This window comes from Helianthus annuus, chromosome 11 (genome assembly GCF_002127325.2).
Source record: "Helianthus annuus cultivar XRQ/B chromosome 11, HanXRQr2.0-SUNRISE, whole genome shotgun sequence".
NCBI classification, from domain to species: domain Eukaryota; kingdom Viridiplantae; phylum Streptophyta; class Magnoliopsida; order Asterales; family Asteraceae; genus Helianthus; species Helianthus annuus.
Genome location: NC_035443.2, coordinates 68535514 through 68551235, shown reverse-complemented (window position 1 = coordinate 68551235; position 15722 = coordinate 68535514).

Sequence of the window (15722 nt, the reverse complement as noted above, 5' to 3'; positions counted from 1 at the left end):
GCTCAATCAACCACTGATTGTCCGCAGTAAATTGGCCAACCGAAGCTTTCAACCCTTCTTTTTCTTCACGAAAAGCTTGTTGCTGAACAGCCAAGGCCTCTCGGTCAGCCTTCAGCTTCAGCAAGTTAGCCTCAAAGCTCTTCCTCAGATCACCCATCTCAATATCATGCATCTTTTTCAAATCATTAACCTCCTTCTGCCACGCTGCTTCCTTCTCTGCAAACCCAGCTATTTCCTTCTTCATTGATGCTAGGGAGGATTTCATCTTATCCTTCTTCTTGGAGAAATCCTCATATTCCTGCATCCTTTGGCGAAAGCGAGTAATCCCTTGAGGAAGCATAGCAGCAAGGTTACAGGTGGTTAAAACCATGCGAGACAACATGAAGTCATCATCCATCTCAGCAATGGTTTGGTGCACAGAAGGAGGAGCAAGATGAGTAAGGGCATCCTCACAAACAGCAGCATCCTTGAAGGTGTCATCATTCTTCACCAGCCAAGCAGGCACATAAATACCTTCAGGGTCCAACCCTTCAACGTCCCTACTCGAAGATCCCTGAACAGGGACAACCTTCTTGCCCTGAACCTTCTTACCATGAACAACCAACTCCTTGTCCTTCTCAACACCCGCTTCAACTTGATCCTCCGAAACTTCAATATCATCAGTCAAATCCACTGGCTCAGTAGAAGTGGATTGAGGACCAGCTTTCAACAAACGACGAGAAGATCGGCGAGTTGAAGACTTGGGAGCATTAGACTTGGTAAAACCCTTAACGTTGGCAACACTAGCATAACCCGTGCCCTCAAACCTTTGCTCGGAAGTCCTAACCACAACATTCTCACCCGGAACAGACGGGGCATCCTCAAACACAACATCGGACGTGTCGTTACTCTTGATAAAATCCAAAGCAGACATAACTGGTAAAAACAAACAAAAGAAAATAAGTCATAAGCAAAGTAAAATAAGAAAAGGCATAAGGGGGAAAATGCATACCAATGCCATTTCTCATTAACACCGGATCCCGATCGGCTTTTCCCCAAATATTACTAACCCCTAAAAGCACTAACAAATGTTCGGGAAAGGGACGAACCCTCGAAGGGCACCCCCGAATGGCTGAAAGAAAAGCATCATTCAACTCTGATTCAGAAGGCTGCGGATCATTAAGAACAGCATCCGGATGCCTCCACACCATTTTGAAAGGAACGATAGATTCAGAAACCCAGAAAAAGCGATCCTTCCAGGACCCAAGCGTTGTAACCATGGATGAAATAAGACAAGTATCAACCTTTGATGTCTCAAAGGTGAACCAGTCACCATTTTTGGCTAAACGAAAAAACCTCCGAAAGAGCAACAAAGAGGGATCATACCCAAGAGCACGACACAACATTTCAAAGTGCAAAACCCTAGCCATCCCCTTCGGATGAACTTGCCCAAAAGAAACGCGATAATACTCAAGCAAGTTCAAAACGAAAAACGAAAAAGGGTAACGAAGATTAGACCACTGAAAATGACGACAATACAAGGCAATCAAACCAGGGTTTGGTTTGTCAACAGGAACATCGCAAGCAGGGGCAGTTGGGTTAAATTTTTTATCAATACCATACTCCAAACAAAACAAGTCTACTTCCTCTTGTGTCATTCGAGAGAATGACTTTGCTAAATCTTTAAGAGCACCCATTTTTGAAGAAAGTAAAAACGAAAATGGAGAAGAAAACTAACCTGAAGGAAGAAACTTGGAAGGATTGTGAGTAAAATGAAAGAGTTTTGCAAAGTACAAAATGAATATGATTTTAAAACAGGGGTAATAAAGGTAAATAAATGGCTCCTGCAAAACCGCCGCCTGACACACGTCAATCAAATCAACTGTCAATCGTTTAAAATTCAAAATTGAAAAAGTAACTGCCTCAAGCCTTTCAAGCCTCCAAGCAACGAACCCTTGAAACCTTTAAAACATATGCATAAAAGTCAGAAGTCTTTGAGCATACTACCCCAAAAACCTCTGACTTGGGGGGCTGACGACGGGGGTAGCCCAAGGTCAAATAAAATGACTAATATGCAAGAGCTTAAAAGGTTGAAAGGTTCATCGGATGAAAAGCTGTAAAGTGAGAAAAGCGAGGAACAGTAATCAGTCACATCTGAGGACTCACCTCACCAACTCACGCCCACAAACTCAGAGCAGGTCTGCACAAGTACACTCTATTAAACAGGGGTCCAAAGCCTTCAACCCCAAAAGGGGAAACCCTCCATTGCAAACAGGTTTCGCTAGTCTTGTATATGCCATTTCAGGAGATGTCTTCCCCTATAAGAAGACAACTCATTTTCACTCCTGGGACATTCCGAAACAGAGAGATTCCTTAATCTCTGGTCATTCAAAGAGTACTTGATCACTTCCAAGTTACTCTTCATCACATTCACCACACACTCATTCTATTTGCTTTCTTTTCTGGATTCGAGCTTGCCTCGAAGAAGGAACTTCAAAGCAAATAACAATTACATACTAGTGAACCTCCTTCCACGTTTTGCAAACGTGGAGGGACCCCGCGACCTGCGTTAGGCAAAACTGAACCCTTCAGCCCTTTTGCCTAACCAACTCAGCTACCATCCTTGGTCTCGTGTTTGTTGCATCAACAGCATCATTCAAATACTCTTCGATAATGCTCACCCCTTTACTCCTATAACTTCAACTTTTTATGTTTCTTATAGCCCTTGCCATTAATTTTTAGTTTACAGCAATATTGTTTTAAATGCCTAGGGGTTGTATACGCGCAAAGTCCGACCTCATCTAAGCTCAACTCAACTCATTTAACTAATAAGAGCTTGAGATCGGCTCGTTTAACTCGTGAGAGGTTGAACTCAGCTAGTCTATTATTTATTATTCATTTATACACATATAACAAGGGGTGTAAACGAGCTTCGAGCTCGGCTCGTCATGTTTTTATGAAGCTTGAGCTCGGCTCGGTTTGAGCCTACTTATTTGAGCTCGAGCTCGGCTCGCGAGTAAAACCCAAAGCTCAAGCTCGGCTTGACTTGGCTCGAGTTATTTTGTGAACAACCTCAAATGGATCTCGCTTCAATATCGCTTAAACGAGTCAAAGCTCAGCTCGCTAGTGTTATCATCATTATTACTATATTATATATAAAAAAATAAAATGTTCTTTGGGCTCGTTTAGGCTCACGAGCCTAAAGGAGCTTTGTATTTCAGGCTTGAGCTCGGGCTCGATAACTAAACGAGCTCTATTTCAAGCTCGAGCTCGGGCTCGGGCTCTTTAAAGCTCGACTCGTTCGAGCTTTTAACCGAGCTGATAACGGTTAACGCCCCCAATGGTCATTTCTGCCACATCAACATTGTAATGCACCTTAAAAATTGTGTAATGGTTAGCATTCCTTAATACTCTCATTCTATCATTGTAACGCTCCACATTTTTGTACTTTCCTTATTTAGAAAGATGTAATCGTATTTCTATATTTGGAAACTGTTATTCGTATTCTTTCCCAACTTGTAATCCGAGACTTTGATCATTATGAAATTCCATACTTTATACATACTTGTTATACATACAATCAATCACTAATTATGTGTTTACTTGTAAACTGATAGTCGTTATACATTCGAAACATCATTCACACATTCACGATACGTACTTATGCATTCCATACCTGAAAACATGTTAAATGGTGAAGTTATAACATAAAATGATAAACAAAGCAAAGTTCAAGGACTAGCATGCAAATAAAACACAAACTGGTTGGATTATGAGGCACCGCGCCATGCAAAGGCACCCCACCTGGGCTTCGCATGACGCGAAGGCTGGCGATCTGCAGATTGTTGTTTGCTGGTCATGGGTTGGCCATCTTCTCCTTCCCCAATCACCTTCAAACCTCATTTAACACCAAACCCTACCTCACCATTATAAAACCAAGCCTCCATCACCTCATTTGCACTTTTTCAACTCTCTAATTACTCTCTAAACACTCCCAATCTACTGAAATTACAAGTTCTTGGCAGATTACATTCAAGTTCTTAAGTCAGTTCAGACTCACCTTTCTTTCTTTTCTTCATGAATTCTTGCTTCAAGCTTGTTTGGAACACCTCTAGGATTGTTTCCACAAGTTTACCATAGTAAACTAAGGTGGAACATCACCATTTTAAGGTCCAAACTTCCTGTTTTGAAGTTATATATTACAACTTTTTCATTAACTTAACTTTCTTGTAAAAATCATGCACCTATCTTGCTTCTAACCAAACCTATGGTTATGGGGCTTGAATAAGGTTGATTCTCATGAGTTTAGAGGTGCAAACACTCTCTAAACTTTCTGTTTAGACAAGGTTTTAAACAAGCTACAAGTGTTGAGACCAACCAAGCTCACCATCTTCATTATGGTGAGAATTGTGTTTTGGTGAAAGTGTGAACCGTGGGAGCCTTGGCTTTCCAAACTAGTTCCACTACCTCACTTGCAAATTTTGTTTATTTTCATCCAAGTAGCTTCCAAGACTCAAAGTAACACAACCCCGCCGCACCTCCAACATTTACCATGATGGGTATGGAATACACGGGTTGATCTTACTTGGCTACTTGGCAAACCAGTTAGTTATCTTCTTATTCTTCATGACTAATGATGTGCTAAAAGTAGTCTAATTAAATTAACTAAATTAAACCCTAAACTAGACTCTCTATGTCACACCCCCAAAACACCACATGCAGAAACCCCCGCGAGGCGTGTGACGTACCAGGATCCAGCCACTAATCACATTGAACTAATAACGAGATATTAAATAAAAGTTCCCATTCAGTAAGATAATATAATTCAAAACATAACTTAAAACCCAACATGTTCAGCGGAAGCATAAATCATTGTTTAAGTATTTCAAAACCCAAGTGTATGAAAATAAATAGACTTGTCTCATGTTTCCATATATCTCGACCCATGACCACTCCAGCAATCCCAGACAGCAAGTTCCATATCCAAGAATCTAACGACCTGCAAGCATGCAGACAAGTGTATCAGCATAATGCTGGCGAGTTCATAGTTTTGTAAAACGTTTAATTGCCAAGTATTAGTTTAAAAGCATGTTGATAATAACTCGAGTACCGCAAGATGGCGTCAGTTTGTTTGCCCTTCCCCAATGCCTATCAACATTGGTCGAGTGGTTAAGGTAATTAGTTCACGCCCGTCCTCCCCGGTACGGTGTGAGGGTGCCAAACCTAATAGCGCTATCAAGTAATAACCCCGTTGCCTCCCCGACAACTGGTTCGGTAGTAGATGGGACTTAAGTGATAGATATGAATGTATATCCAACATCGAATTTAAACCCAATAAAACCAGCATTCCTCCCCGGAATATTTACCCGTTTGTCCCTCCCCAAGACACATGCTTGTGAAAACGAGTAGTGAACTCACCTTTGATTGCTCGGTTAGACTTTTAAAGTGATTAGGAGTTGAGGTAGGTCAATCACGTCCTAATACGATTACCATTTAGTTTATTAGTATGTTCATGTAAGGCACAAAACTCATACATGTATCTAATACGTATCATGCAATCACGTTGACAACTTACATACATATACATATTCCAGATATAATGTAACACCCCGTGTTACGAAAGTCAAATTCAAAGTCAAGATTGAAGCCAAAGGAAGAAAAAATTGCTAGTTGCGATCTGTCACTCCTTGCTTAATTACTGATTTGACCTCTTTGACTTGCAATCGAATCTTCCATTTTATTGCTTTAGTTGTATTATGTGGAGTATCTATTAGTAATCGAGGATTTAATCGATGTTTATCGCATGTTTTATCGCTTTATCGCCAATCGCATTCGCGCCTTGATTGATAGATTCTGAATATTGTTTTACGTGTGTGTGTTACTTACGTTTTACTTGTGCATATTTACTTTTTGTTTGTGGTGATTAATCGAAACGCAATCGCAACTCTATCGCAACGCAACTTAATCGCAAACGCTAAACGCAGGTTATTTATGATGATTGCATGTTAGATATAGTATGGTGTGGTTATTATTAATCTATCGCATCGCATAATCGAAAATTGCTTAAACGCATCGCAATGCCCAACGCATGAAACGAAACTTCGAAATGCAAATCGTCGGACACTCGATCGAATGGGCAACCGATCGAATGGGCAACTGATCGAATGGCCATCCGATCGGATAGCCATCCGATCAGTGCCATCCTATTCGACACTTGACCTCCTATCCAACACTTATGCACCTTTCCCTTTTTGGCAACCTATAAATACCCCCTCTGTCACATCACTTGTGATGTGACAGCTCTCCCATTCGACCACCAGTGCTCAAGCTCACTTTTCCTTTGATTTCTCGCCATTCTTGTAAGTTTTCAACCTAAATCTTGTACTTCTATGATCTACACACACTTCTTCATCATTTTCTCTTTTGAATCTTAACTTTTAACTGTGAAATCAGCGGATTTGAGGTGTTCTAGGGTTATGTCATCATGGAGTTCTTATGAACTTCAAGTCTTGACCTCATTCCACCAAGAATAACTCAGATCTGAAGGATTTCCACATGATTTCACAACGATTTTGCATAGATCTAAACATTTTCAAAGATAAAAGGATTGAAAGAAACTTTTCCAACTTTCTTTCACTCTTTTACACTCAATGCACTCAAAACCGATAGAATCGGGTCCAATCAGATCTTCTACTCATTTCTTAGTGAAGTATCAGTTTGAGATCTAGATCCTATCAACGAGATGACAGATTTCGGGATGAACATGAACAACCGTCAAGGAACAGTCAACTAGTCGGATTAGGGTGATTCCTGTTTGATCGAACGACTTGGGGCTTGGCGAGGTTTCGTTGTTCAACACATTGTCATACAGTCTCGAGCAAAACGCAAAACTTTCAAAATAATCAAGTTCAAGAAAATCTGGTTCGTTGGGACGGATTGCCGTCCGATCGGATAGCCATCCGATCGAACCACTATTCGATCGGGATACACTTGGTTCCACACTTAAACTTTTCTTCTAACTTGCAAGGCCCCGAACGTCGAACGGATTGCTGTCCGATTGGATAGCCATCCGATTGGACGACCAATCCGATCATCTGACTTTTGGAACTTCGACACTTAAACATTTTCATAATTTTCAAAGAACATCAGTTTCTAACGGATTGCTATCCAATCGGATTGCTATCCGATCGAGTGACAATCCTGCTGTGAACTTGTTCTCACTAAGTGTCCTGCCAATCGGATCACTATCCGATCGAACGACCGTTCGATTGACGACCTGAAAGTTAGAGATACTTCTCTGTTTTCAAAATGCTACAACGAAAACTTCAAAGCCATCATACACAAACACATCCTTACCAAACGAATGTCAATAAAATCAAATGGCCATCCAATCAGATGACCATCCGAAAGAATTGACATCCGATCGAATGGCCAACCGATCGGATAGCCATCCGATCGGATTGCCATCCGACACTTAACCACTCTACACCGTTTACGTGTCGTTCATCACTTATGCTATCGTTAACTGTTCAGGCTAAACTCTCAGAGGTCCCTTCAATCCAAGACAATGTTTATTAATCTAAATACTATCTGTGAGTATACTCGAACCCTTTTTGCTTTACGCACTTTTGGGTGTTACATACGTTACTTATTCTAAATCACAATCGACACACAACGCAACACTATTTATACGCTGACTATTATTGCATGCTTCATGTTATTCGATGAATGCTTGTATGTTATGTTAACACAGTGATTGTTGCCTGACACCTTAGCAACGATAGTACTATAGTTTGGACTCAGCACCTTTCGTGGACAGGGGTTGTTAAGGGCTTTACTTCACGTGTCCCAGTGGGGATATGTGTTGCGCATTCTATAACTCACAGTCACGTCTGTGCATATTTCTCTGTCGATAACCTACCTGCCTTCACTTTGTATATGTTACATGTTGGTTATGCGTAAACGATTTCGAACTCTACTATACTATTAAACTTGCATGCTCACCTTTACACTATGTGTATTGACTTTATTTTAACGTATGTGGCAGGTGCTTAAATGCTAGGAATGTCGTGCTTTGGTGAATCAAGCTAAGGGTCTAGTTATGTCACGCTTAAATCTGAGTTGTCGGAATAGTGTTTGTTCTTGAGACAATTATTTGTAATAACTGTTTTATTTGGATATGTTATGGTATGGGACATGACATTTAATTATCTGGTAATTAATAGTCGTTATGGATACTCATGGACAATCTGTTTCGCTCAGTGCCGCGCCCCGACGTTTCCGCCATCGGTTGGGGTATGACAGATTGGTATCAGAGCCATAACTACAGGGAATTAGGCAAGACTCGACCTAGTCCAGGTGGATGTCTTAGAAACGACCTAGTCTATAGTCTAGGTACCAATGGACCAACTTGTGCATACCCTGTAGGGGTTTTGTACGAGTCTACTTGCTATTTCTCGCTCGCACTCGCTATACGCTATCACTAACTGCCTTAGGAAAGCCGACAGTTCCACTGCACTATTTTCAGAATGAACGAGTGATTAGATCGAGATTAGGTGTGAAAACCGCAAACTCTCGACTAAATCACTTGTTCAACCCGCATTTTTACTATAAACAAGAGAATCTACGTAGAATCAGGAGTAAAATCCGTACTTCAACGCAAAGTCTCCCTCGAATCTCATGATTCTATCGCACAAACAGGAATATAGTCACTAAGTTAGGGGTGAAACCCGAACCTTGATGACTTATTCTGCTCTATTTTCGAATTTATAAAACTCTCACCAAAGTCTCGATGGATTCCAATGACTCGAGTTGCGTGAATAAACGAAATGATGCGTGCCATTCACCGTATGCCGGTGATAGAGCACAATCTATTAGGCCAAAACGTATACTTACACTCCTTGAGAATAGTCGAATCACCTTGGGTAGTCAACGTATTTCAAGCCTAAGACAATCTATTTTCGATTTCAATCTCGCAATCGCTGATTTTATGTGTTTCGATTGTGAGCCCGCAACTACTGGCTCTGATATTTGTCGTTTTATGTGGAATTTATGTGTTTTTATGTGGTTTTACCTATTTATGTGTTTTGATTTTTGGTGATTTATACGGTTTTCGCTCCTCGCTTTGATCGACACACACAACTCGCACCGCACATCTATCTCAACACGCTAACAAATCGCTGCTACTTGTGGATGATCACATGCTATGTTATCTGCTTATACTATATTACTCGAATATGCTATACTATTCGCTATGCTACTCGTTGTGTACTCGCTAATCGCAATCGCTATTCCCGAACTCGCGGACCTTGAATGATAGGTGATTACGTGCAAATATAGTGTAGATTCTATGGCTTACATGCTTTTGTGCCCTATGTGCTTATGTGCTTCTGGGATTATGTGCCTATGTGTTACGTGATTGTGTTCCTGAGCTTTAGTAGTAGTACGTGTGAGGTGAGATTCGATTAGATAGTGTTTGAATCCTGTGGCGATGTCTGTTGCAAACAATGTCGTCATTTGGATCGTTTCATTCCCGCTCAGCTCGCCGCAACCATGATGACAAATGTATCGCCGCCCTCGTCGCTAAGCAAATGGCGAAAGTTATCCCCCAAATTGTTAGTGAGCTGAATGAAAACGCTAGCAAATCTTCTGAAGAGTCCAGGACTGATGCTCCTAAGTCTGCTTTTAGCTTCAAGTAGTTCAAAGCCTGTGGACCAAAAGAATTTACCGGAGAAGATGGTCCTACAACCATGTTTCAATAGTTTGATTCTATTGAAGTCACCCTGCGCCAAAGCAACTGTCCTGATAATCTCCGCACTGTTAACGCCACCGGCGTTTTCCAGTCTAGGGCTCTAGACTAGTGGACTGCCGAGATAAACAAGCGTGGAAATGATGCAGCTTACGGGCTAACGTGGGACGAGTTGAAGGACTTGATGATGAAAGAGTTCTGCCCTCCTCACGAGCTTCAAAAGTTGGAGGATGAGTTTTGGCATATCAAGCAAAAGGATGGCGACAACGCTGGTTTGACTGCTCGCTTCAAACAGCTAAGCATAATCTGTCCAAGTCAAGTCTCTACGCCTGAAATCACCATCAAAAAGTATATCCGTGCTCTTCCGGATTGCGTGGCTGATTTCGTTCAAGCTGCAAAGACAACGACAATCGAGGAAACTTTCTTACTCGTTGTTGAGATAAACGACAAGCGAGTCAAGGCTGGTTATTGGGATAAAGCCTCCAAGAATCTGCACCAAGTCACCGCTGCTTCAACCGCTGAAACCGCCGCCCGCTCCGCAGACTTCAAAGTCCTCTCTGTAGGATCGTGTTTCGACCCGAACGAGTCGTTCAGAGGAGTTTTGATCAGATACAGGTGCGGAAAACAAGTATCTGACTTAGAAACAGCTTGCAAATTACTTTAATCAACTTTATGTATTGATATTTGACAATTTACATCCAGATCTCAAACCGGCAGCACTTCGGTATGAGTTATAAGGGAATCATACCTAGTTTCGCTCCAAAGACCCTTTATATAGGGTTGATGGTTTCGCTCCAAGGACACATGTCCATATGAGCGAAACCTTACATGTACAAATAAGCGAAACTATCAGGTACAAATAAGCGAAAACTCCTATGTTCCTAAGAGCAAAACCTTCATCTAACACATACATTTTCCAGTTTTCTTGTAAAACGTGCCCTGATCTATCAATCTATGACTAAGACTCGACACAAGACGAAGTCGACAGATGTAGTGCACCAACAAACTCCCCCTCAGATGTTGACGAGTCGATTATCGAGTCACGACAAAACTGTGTCTTCAAATCTTCAGTCTTGATCAGTCTCTGGGCTTCATGCATAAAACTCTTCTCTTAGATGTTGACATCTTTAAATTCATCTTCACCAACATGCACTCCCCCTCAAATATTGACTCTTCCTGCATAAAACTCTACCACAAACATAAGTCTTATGATAAACATTTAAGTATATATACACCATTTGAAACTATCTCAAACAAATATATCAAATCATTTCTGATGAACCACTTGCAACTATATCGTTTTTCTTATCAAAACAACACATTCTCCCAAACTATCTGTTCATCATGTTTAGCACTTGGAATTTTGAAAATCAGCTTTTCAATATCAGTTGTCGAAAATCTTTTTGAATTTTTCAAAATTTATTCTAAAACATACCAAAAATCTTTTTGGATTTTTAAGAAAGAAATTAACTGACACCACTTGTAAAGACAAAAACTAACACTAAGTGTAGAAATAACAAGATGCAGAAATGAAAATATTTACAAACAATAATTTTTTTGTGAGTTTGTGTAAGAGGATCATATCAGTTAATGAGACGTGTCACTAACACCGTTAAGCTTTATTTCATTTTAAGCTCTAAACAATTCACTTAGATTATCAGTATACTGATCCACTTAAATTTTCACACAAAGTTCAACTGATCCGAGATACAATATTAATGTTTTAGACACGTAAACTTATCCGTGTGTCCCACTACTTGAATATACTCCCGTATCCAGATCCCAATATTTAGTCTTACATGTGAGTATACCACAGATGATATCTGTTTAGGGGTTATGTGCGAGGGCCGTGAGAGCTCAGGTCGATACTTCCGTATACGCAAAGAGATGACAGCTTCGACTTTTGGGTGTGTCCCCTTTAGAGGATCTTTTAATTACAACAGCAGCGACTATCAATTTTATTGTTTCATCAGCTTGCTGAGGGCGAAGCTATGTTTCAAGCTTTTGCGGAAAGTATTATCCGAGGACTACGTCAGTACTTCCATACAGCAGAAGTCCCGGGATAATACCCCAGATATCACTGAGTATAAAGACCTAGTATCTCAGAATAAGGAACCTTTCAAACAAGATTTCAGGGGTTACCTATATATCCAAGCAGTTTTGTTAACCCACAGAATAAGCAAGTTTGAATTTTAGGTTTATATCTCATCACAATTTACTAAATGTATAAAAATCTACTGACACACCCGCAGTAAGATTGTTTATCACATTTAATCTTTTCATATCTTTAGCATGTTGTGACAGTCCACTGATGTACTATCATTTCCTCTTTTCACAACAAAACTCATTTTTGATTTTATCATGTTTTTGGCTTTTTCAAATTTTCTAATGTTTTTGGATTTTCCGAAATTTTCTACTCCCCCTAAAATGCAAACACATTAAAGAAAAAATGAAAACAAACTAGACTCTTGACCCACTAGACACATGAAATGTAAAACAAACTGTATAAAACTTGACAACCGATATTAAATCGCATCAATCTGCCATTTACTTGACATAAACAATCAGAACTTCCCCTATCAACAAACTATTTTCCCATTTAGATTTCAAAACATTTAAGTTTGTTTTAATCAAAATGGTTTTTCCGGAAAATAAGTTTGATTGATTTTACCACTTGCAGGTTTATCAATTCGGGGATGTGGTTCATCATATTGTCTTTCAACCAGTTGTAGGAAAATGCAAGTATAAATTAATGTCCTTGATTTGCCATATGCAAGTATGCACAATCAAATCTTCAAACCTTTTGTAAACAAACACAAACAAACCTCGTTACCGTTTGTATGATTGACATTACCGAATAAATTCTCAAGAAGGATGCCGATACCTGCTCCTCGCTTACCAACCTGGGAGCTCCGGCAAGTCAGGTTTTTAGTTGAAGAAAATATCCACCCAAGCCTGACCAGCCTTGGGTTTTACCGAGTCTCCATCACTCGGGTTCTTACCTTTCCTCTTCTTCTCATAAAATTCTTTAACCCCTTTGACTTTTCGGTCAATCATCTTACCAAAGATATGCTTTACTTTGGGGTTAAAGACCTTTTCAGCATCAAACTCCTGTTTATCATTATAAAATTGGTTAGAAATTTCAACTTTACCAATTTTCTTTTTATAATTTTCAGCCCGAAGTGATGGAAAATCCTCATCATTCACAGTCGGAACTGATTTTTCATCTTTTAAAATAGCTTCATTTTTCGAAACAACTTGTGGCTCATCTGACTTTGTGGAGTCAGATTCATCGCTAGAAGATAGCTCCTCTGATTTTGACTTATCAGAATCATTGCTAGACCTTTCAACAGCTTTCTTAACAACCCATTTCTGGTTGTCATATTTAGCTCTCTTCTTGTAAAACTTGTTCGAACATTCACCAATTTCAAAAATAGAATTTTTAAACAGTTTTGTTCGATCAATTGGTGGTTCAAACTCAACCACTTCCTTTTTCAGTTTACGAGAAACTCCCTGTTTTGATTGTAATGCCTTAAAACAATCTCTGGCAATATGTCCAACAATGTTGCATTGGAAACAGGTTCTCGTATCTTTCTTCTGCTCAGCCATTTTCTTCATTTCATCTTGCTTTTTTGCAAGGAACTCATTGTTTGACTGTCTCCAGAAATCTTTCTTTTCTTCTTCATCTGCTGACGTTCCTGAAACAAATGTCATTTTGGATTTAAAATAACGAACATATTTTTCATTTTTCTGTTTTTCTGTTGGAATAAAACCTAACCCTTTCTTTTTGAAATTACCGTTATGGTTTGATTTCTTTTGAAAACCAGAACCAGAACTGTAACCCTTTTTCTTGTTTAATCTTTGTTGTACTCTTGAGGTATATTTTTTAGGTTTTTCATTAAGACTTAAGTCTTTTATTTCAGAAATATTAATTTCCGTGAGTTTGAAAACCTTTTTGATCAGTTCAGTTTTGACACCTCTTATTGGAAATTCCTCATCACAATATAATTTGTTAGAATCATTCAAAGTATAAGCAACTTTAAACGATTCATCATCCAAATTAGATTTTGATAACAAGAATTCTCTATTATACACTATTTTGTCCGGTTTTTCTGTTTGACCCGGAGTGCTTGACTCAGACTTTGACTCTGACGCAGACTCCGACTTTGACTCTTCTGTTTTGTTGGTGCACGGAATGTCTGTTGACTTCGTCTGTATTAAGTCTTAGGTCAAGTTGGATCAAGATTGGAGCTTGAGAGTCAAATTAGGAGGTTTAGCTTATGTGTACATAGGTTTAAAGGAGGTTTCGCTTTTATGTACATAGGTTAGAAATAGTTTCGCTTATGTGTACATATAGTTCCACTTATGTGGTCATCAGGTAGTTCCGCTTTTATGTCACTAGGTAGTTCCGCTCATATGGCAGTCCATATGAGCGAAACCTTCAGTCCTATAAATACCTGATGTGATCATTATTCGTGTACGTTGGAGCGGAACTGTTTATGCTTGTGGTAACGAAACTCTGTCAAATTGTAATCAGAAAGCATCAATAGAGAAGAAATTAAAGAGGAAAAGTTGTGTAACTTCATGTGCATTGATTCCGCCTTTGTATGTGAAGATGAATGTTCTCAACTGACTGTTTAGGGTCGGAACACGGTCCAACAAGTGGTATCAGAGCTCAGGACGAGGAGTTCATACTACTACAGCTTGATTCTACCAAATTCTCTGATTTCTACTCACTTTCTCTCATACTTTTTCGATTTGAACTGGTTCCTACGGTTGAAATGGCCTGATTTTTGAGTATAACGTGTGATACATACAATTAACAAACCCTAGAAAGTTTCAGGTTAAAACACGGCTTAAAAATGGTTAAAATCAGTTAAAAACTAGGTTCCGCTTATTCGGACATCGCAGGTTTCGCTCGAAATACATAGGTTTCGCTCGAAATAACTTGATAGTTCCGCTTATTTGAACAAGTTAGTTTCGCTTATTCGAACAAGTTAGTTCCGCTTATTCGAACAAGTTAGTTCCGCTTATTCAAACAAGTTAGTTCCGCTTATTCGAACAAGTTAGTTCCGCTCATTTGTACAGTGTAGTTCCGCTCATTCGTACATTGTAGTTTCGCTCATACGTACAGTGAGTAGTTCCACTTATTCGGACAGTGAGTAGTTCCACTTATTCGGCGGTGAGTAGTTCCACTTATTCGGACACTGATAGTTCCAGTTATTTGGACACTGATAGTTGTGATTGTTCTTTTAAGGGATCTTGTTTGATTGTACAAAACTTGGCAAAAATGTTTGATGAACAAGAAAACAAGAATCTTGAAAATTTAAATAACCGGACTAAGGAATCTTGGTATGAGATGAGATATGATAAGGATGTTTATGTTAAAAGATTCGAAAATTTTTTTATGTATGAAGAATGAATCGATGGAGATGTTGAAAGAAAGGTTTTATGAGTTAATCATCAAGTTAGAAAAACATAAGATATATCATTCAAATGATGAAAGAATTTCAAAATTTGTTGATGCTCTACCTTTGGAATGGGATAAATTCGTGAATGGACTGAAACGGGATTCTAGTTTATCACGCTTTGATTTAAGAAGTTTCATCAATACAATAACAAATCATAGGTTTCATGAAAATTCAAATAAAAGGGAATTATTGGATGAAATAAAAGAAGAATCAGGAAAGATAGATTAGAATGTAATCATTGAAATAAGAAAACGAATCAATGTGTGTCTTGCAGCAAAAAATAATATGAGATACGATATTAAGAGGGGTTGTTATATTGATGAAAATACGAATCCTCTTGATTTTGTTAAAATTTTTTGTGCAGGAACATACAAGATGGAAACAAAGAAAGAAGCTGATGTTGGAAAGATGAATGAAAAATGCTCGAAATGTGAAAAATCAGAAGCAGACAATGTGAAACTCTTGAAGGAAGTGGAGAGTTTGACATTGGAAAACAAAACCTTGAAGATCGAGAAGAAAGCTGA